This window comes from Sipha flava, unplaced genomic scaffold (assembly GCF_003268045.1).
Source record: "Sipha flava isolate LNK unplaced genomic scaffold, YSA_version1 572_pilon_pilon, whole genome shotgun sequence".
Classification (NCBI taxonomy): Eukaryota; Metazoa; Arthropoda; class Insecta; order Hemiptera; family Aphididae; genus Sipha; species Sipha flava.
Genome location: NW_020273552.1, coordinates 438,846 through 445,674, shown reverse-complemented (window position 1 = coordinate 445,674; position 6,829 = coordinate 438,846). Strand labels below are relative to the sequence as shown.

The following is a 6,829-nucleotide window of genomic DNA, read 5'->3' as shown; positions in this document are numbered from 1 at the left end:
TTATATAATTTATAAATATTATTATGTTATAGTTATCTATGAATCAACTTATAATTATTGTGTATTTATATTTCTATGTATTTAAATATAATTAACAAACGCTTACATAATTATAAAGAAAATGAATTATTTATATTGCGTTTATAAAAAATATTTAGTTTTTTGTGAGTTTTTTTATATATAAAATACTTAAGGACCGCATTTCGAAGCTTCGCCTCGAGCGCAATACTTGGTTGCTACAGCTCTGCCTGTGGGCATTGTGTAAACACTATAAGCGGGACAGCCAAATTTGTTCATAAAAATTATATTCAGTTGATAGTTGTTCATTACCGACTTATTTGGCTCAAATATTAATAAAATCTTTTGAGCATAACATCGAGACCGAAAATCGTTGGCTCGCGAGTGAAAAATTTTAAATCAAATCGCTCAGAGCTCACTCGTGCTCGTGCTCATGTTTAACATGTTTAAATACAGCTTAGGACGCCGTTTTCGATAACGTTGACGATGATCAACCTCGTTGCCCAAAACAGTTCGTTGTCGACCAAGTTATTATTGCATCACGTACAACGATTTTACAACAGCGTATTATTACATTTTTATAAATCGCTTTTTTTTCAGACTTTTCAATAGGCAGTTAGTAAAAAAAAAAAAACATAAGTATTTTATCCAATACGAAAAACTGGTCTGGAAATCATACTTCCTTTACACTTGTGTGTAGAAAAAAATTAAACGCCGTGTTGAATATGATAACTACAAGATTATTGATAGGTAGAAAATAAAAATGGAAAATTTTTAAATACTATACATATAAATATATTTTGGGAACTTTAAATTAAACACTGTCCTATTTATCCTATTTATTTGAGAAAACATTGGCTGAATTCTACCGATCCTGTTTAGAATGTAAACATAATATAATATTATATTATTATTATATTATATATTATTTTATTATTATTTTATAATATATATTATTAAGATGTATTGAATGGTTTTTTTTTATTTTAAAAATAAGAATAACCTACGTCTCAACAATTGTAATACAATATAATATATCAAAATAACTTACAGATTTATTTATTCATGGTATTATGAATAACAAACAATTAAATTATCACTTTAAACGGAATTTAAACTGAAAATAGTTTTAAACAACTTATCGTTTCACATTATAATATAATATTAGCAACGTACACATTTTAAAATGATAAATTATGCTATAAGATATGTATTATTGTCCCTCGTGAACTTCATCCGTTTTTATCGAAATCGAAGATGGTTTTATTTTCATTTCCACCAAGACTAAAATATTTTATCTTGTTATTTAAAAATTGTATCCTTCGATCGGTTAGGTGTAGATATAATTTAGATATGACAGTCGGAATTATTTCACACGAAATCACGTATATATTCTCTTCGTCGACTATAATGTTCACGAATTCATTGCGAAGTGTTAGGTAAAATAATAGAATTGTTTTCCGTTCGTTTTCCGTCATTTGATTTCATCGGATGGTCATCGTTTTCAATAAAATATCATATCATATAATGAGTAAGAATATTTTAATCATATTAAAAAGAATAAAAATCTTAGCGTTACGACAAATAGTTAGAAACGTCCCTTCCATCATTTAGCGTCATGCAATATGTTTTATAACTTTTATTAACACTAACTATTATTATACTATTATTATTATTATATTATTATTATATATACTAACACTTAATAGCGTAACACGGCCGTATGAGTACGACGGATAAATAACGTGATCATATGTCAAATGTTGTTGCGATTGAGCAGGGGTCAGCAATCTGGGGCTCTTGGAAAATGTATCAACACCGAAACCCGTAAATTATAAATAAAAATTCAACTAACATTTTTTTTTTATATTACGGTATAATTTATATATGGTTTTATTTTGATGTTAGTTTGTATCATAAGCTTTTTTCTTTTCAACACAAACGTGAAAAGAAAACGAAAGTTAATTATTTTCTACTTTTTAAAATCTTTATTATATATTTTGTTACTGGTGTCAAATAAATATTATGATTATAAATACAATTCATTTTTTTAAAAAATAAATTAATAAACAATATTATATTGCTGATGTTTCGATGATAAAATATAGGATCCATACCGAGGAATTTTTTTTTTATATAAGTTAAATAAAATAGAAAAATATGTCATGCGAATACACAGACGTCCGCAAAAAAATTCTAGGGCCCCGTAAAAAAATTTACCCTTGGCCCCAAAAAATCTTTGTTTGATACACGTGATTTCGTTATTAGTAGTATAAAACCAATAAAACCATTAAAAAAAAACAGTAAAAAAAAAAAATTATACATTTATACAGCAATTATACATTTATCTAAATTTTAAACTATTGACTTTATTTTTAATCAGGAACCACACAATAGCGATTGTAAATATCTACTACTGTTATCATATTATAACGAAAAGAACAGTATAATAGTTAGTGTAATATGATACGTAACATATTTATCGTTGTACATAAAAATTAATGGAAAAAATGCTGTTGGTTTTCAGATTGCATGACCGTCAACAAACGAGTCTCTGAATAGCGTTTATGATAAGATTTTAATGTACAACAAATAACGCTCTTAGGACTCCGAATATTTAAAATAAAGTATAATAAACACTAACTATCATCGGTATTCTAAATAAATATTTCTGACCAATCGATTTTATTTATTTTTTTCAATAATGCAGCCACTACTCGCGGTATGAGCCGCCTCGATGAGAGCGACGGGAGCGAAAATGGTTCTAAGTGGATGAAGAGCTCTATTTTTTATTACTGTTCAATATAAATGCTCGCAATAGTTCCGTGATCTTATAGGTCAAATAGTCTTTTTAATATGTATTATATATATTATAATTATTTATTAAACTAGTATAAAAAAAAAAAAACCTAATTTATGTAACAATGACTGTTGGTAGGTGAAAAATTAAATATTTTCAGTAAAAATGTCTTTACTATTTATTTTAACAAACAAAAATAAAATAAAATTTTTGTCTACGACCGTGACAGGGATCGAACCTGCAATCTTCGGATCCGAAGTCCGACGCCTTATCCATTTGGCCACACGGCCCATGTGTAAGGGTACAATAGTTCATGTATTTAAGGTAAAGACCACAAAGAGGGAAGTGTATACAATGGCGGAGGTACACCCCGATGTTTTCACTCGGGACATGTGTTATACGTACAATGGCTACGCTGAATACTATTACTCTGCAGCCGATGAATATTCAACAAAAAATATTTCCTACACACCATTACTTTGCCACTTGTATTTTGATTTAAAACAATTTAATTAGCAATTTCGTGTTAACATTTTTCGATGTTTTCTATACCAATTTAATAGTAATACTAAATGTATTAAATTATTGCTGTTATTAGTATATTATTGTATAAAACAATTATTGATATTGTTTTCAGTTATATTTTCTTGACACGACGTTCGTCGCCCACCCAACGTATAAAATATTATAATAGTTTAACTTCAGTTAGGTTACTTTCTTTTATTATTTACGAGTGTGTTTTTTTATTTGTCCTTTGAAAATAATGACTCTTTATGTTTCATCAAATATACAATATGCACTTAATAATTACATTATTCGTTGATGAATGTTTTCACAAGTTTAAATATACTTTTTTCGAACGTATGTGTGGCCCTATATGCATATTCTGTACAGTGCCGCAACTACAAAATAGGAGGCCCGTGTGTGGTAATTATATTAGGCCCCTTCCTAGGATTTATTTTTGTTGTACGTCTTATTCATAAGTATCAATTTTTTTTAGGTTTTAAAACACGTTTCACATCAGTTAGTGATGCACATCAGATTTTCATTTTTGCGCTCTCCCAGGAATAGCGCCCGGGAGGTTAGGCACCTCTCGCCACCCTCTTTTTCACGGCCCTGCTTGCGTCTTGCGACTAACGAAACAATTGCAATAGTAGTCTATTTGTATAGACGCACTGAGATTTTGTAATTTTTCATATTTTAGTTTTGAATCACACCAATTTACCAAGTCATTTAAAGGACTTACCGTTAATTGATTTTTTTAAAAAAAAAAAAAACATATTTTATTCGTGATATTAAATTATGTTCATGTTGCAAAATAAAATGCTTCTAACTGAAAATACGACATTTAAGTATTTATTATTTAAAAGGTGGGTTAGGTACTTAATAAAATAAATATCGTAAACTTTTTAAAATTATTTTTATATATTTAGTTGGTATAAAAATTATTCCTTATCTACATTTTTTATCCTATTTGTTCCGAAGAACACTTCTTTTTCGTACTTCCAAAATTAATAGTTCCATAAACAATGTTATGTAAGTAGTTATGTGATGCAAATATAGAATGATGGTTGCAATATTTTATTTATCGATTTTTAATTTAAATAGTATGAATTTGTACATTGTTTTATGTTTCGACCGAATGTATATGACAAACACGACTAAAACGACCCTTCCACCAATTTCTTTTTGTCGAAATGACATCACAATTATTCGTATAATTTACCTCATTCCTTAAATATGTTTAAGGCTACATTTTTTACCGATAACATTCTATCCTTCGAGAATATTTATACATTGTTGTAGGCATGCAACACATTTACATTGTTCGATTTAATGTAGCGTAGAACATTCGAGAAACGTCTCAAATACTTGTGGGGTGGTTCGTCTACCACCTGCTTACGACCATGCATACAGTATCCCGCGTAAAAACCGGTCTTGGGCGGCGGAGCCGAGAAATTTCTAGAATACTTGCGTTACTGTTTGCTACACGTGTAAAGGCATGCATCAGATTCGTGTGTTGGGCGTCAGATTTTTTTCCCCCTGAAAACTTTATTTTCGTTTCCGCCCAATCTGTTTTTCAAAATCTAAATTTGAATTTGAATTATATTATGTTGATTATAATTAACATATTTTAATATATGTCACATAATTGTTGCACACCTTTTTGAAAAAAGCCATTATTGAAATTATTTTTGTATTCGTCCATTGCGTTTGTTGTATTAAATAATGGTTTTTTTATTTTTTTTTTATTACATAAAAAAGGTTTTTACATACCAAGTTGCAACTGTTAAGTTTGGAAATTAAAATTTTTCAAACTTAACGTGATTGAGATTAGATTGATTTATATTAATCTATAATAGGTATAAAAATTAATACGCGTGAAATAAATTGTATTTACGACATCAAATAGTTTATTCCGAATCCCGACTTCTCGGCGGGATCCCGAAGATCGATAGCATTTCAAATAGACACATTGGGTCCACAACATTTATCTGGATAATATAGTTAGAAATAGATTTGGCATAAACGAAAATCGAACCTTTTCGTTTTGGCATAAACGATATTAGTGTATGTGTGCGTGTGCGTGTGGCGCGCGCGCGATAGTTTAACAATTTTCACAGTTGTGTGTTCGTCATGTATTTTTGGGTGATCACCGGGGTTACGTAATTTTTAATTATAAATTCACGCATGTCGCGTATTGCCTGCAGCGGGCCGAGTACCTATTTCCTTTTCGTTTGTTATTATTAATTATTTGTGTTAATTAATCTAATTTTCGTTAAAATTTACAGTCCATTTTTATTTATATTTTGTGGTACTAAGTGTGTTATACTCAATCCATAATATTCCCCACCAGCCCCGGCTGTAACCAATAGTTATAAAACGTCTGTATGTCAACAACATTATCTACATAATTTCATATTTAATATTGCACATATAATACACAATTTGATAGGTACTAATCTTAGATATTTTGTATAAAAATAAAATTAATACTTATCTAAAATAAAACATCAAATTATTCTTTATTATCATTAATTTTTATAACACTCTCTAAATTTATTATAATATGGACACCCTAAGGCACTTTTCCCATTATCCACCTCCCTTGGGACGAATATGATTATAATCTATAATAAGTATGCACATTTCTGTTATGATAATACCATTTTATCATAATGGAAAATAATATTTTTTAATTTCTTCGTAAACCATCGAAAACAGCATACGAGATACGATTTACTGCCTGTAAGACGTTAACGAAAAAAAAAACAATCGAGATATTAGAATATATAAAAAAACCCATAAAAATAACCATTAGTGCATTAGCGATTGAAAAAAAAAATTGATATCGAATTTACAACATTACTTACATATTTTATTAGATATTTTTGATTTAAATTTCCTAGTCTTGGTTTTATAGTTGTGCGTGGGCGCCCGTAAGAAAAGTTTTGGGTGAATGGGTAAAAAGAAAAAAACTGAAAGTCATCGCTCACTAATATCGCTCGGTCGGAACAGAAAGTTGTCAGTAATCAGTACAACACTATACGATGTACGTATAACCAGTGCCGCGTTAAGCTATGTTACCGCCCTGGGGAAAACTAAAATATGCCGCCTTTATGAAAAATAATATTTTCACTGTAAAAAAAAAAAAAAAAATTGTCACACCGAAAAGACACACGCAACGGTACAATGTGTCGATTGCCGATTTACAATATACTTGTACCAGACTATTTTCAAGCAAAAAAATGTACAATAATAACGAAAATAGTTTATACGATTACAGCACAAGTTCTTATCGCCATGTGACGTGCAGCGGTAGACTGCAGCTTTTTCGTGGTACATATGAACGAAATAATATTTGTTATAGTTGTGTACTCGCACAAGGAACATTATAATTATATATTATTTAATTTCATGTTGATCCTCAACAATTTGCCGCCCCGGGGCGATCGCTACCCCCTTGCTTACCCCTTTGAACACGGCTCTGCATATAACACTCATATTTCG

The 6,829-nt window shown here is 29.6% G+C and overlaps 1 non-coding gene across 1 annotated transcript; it reads right to left on the bottom strand.

Moving 5' to 3' along the window:
* Positions 1 to 3,035: 3,035 nt before the first annotated feature.
* Trnar-ucg lies at positions 3,036 to 3,108 on the bottom strand. The gene has a single exon. It is a non-coding gene; the product is annotated as a tRNA-Arg (tRNA).
* Between the last annotated feature and the right edge of the window lie 3,721 nt (positions 3,109 to 6,829).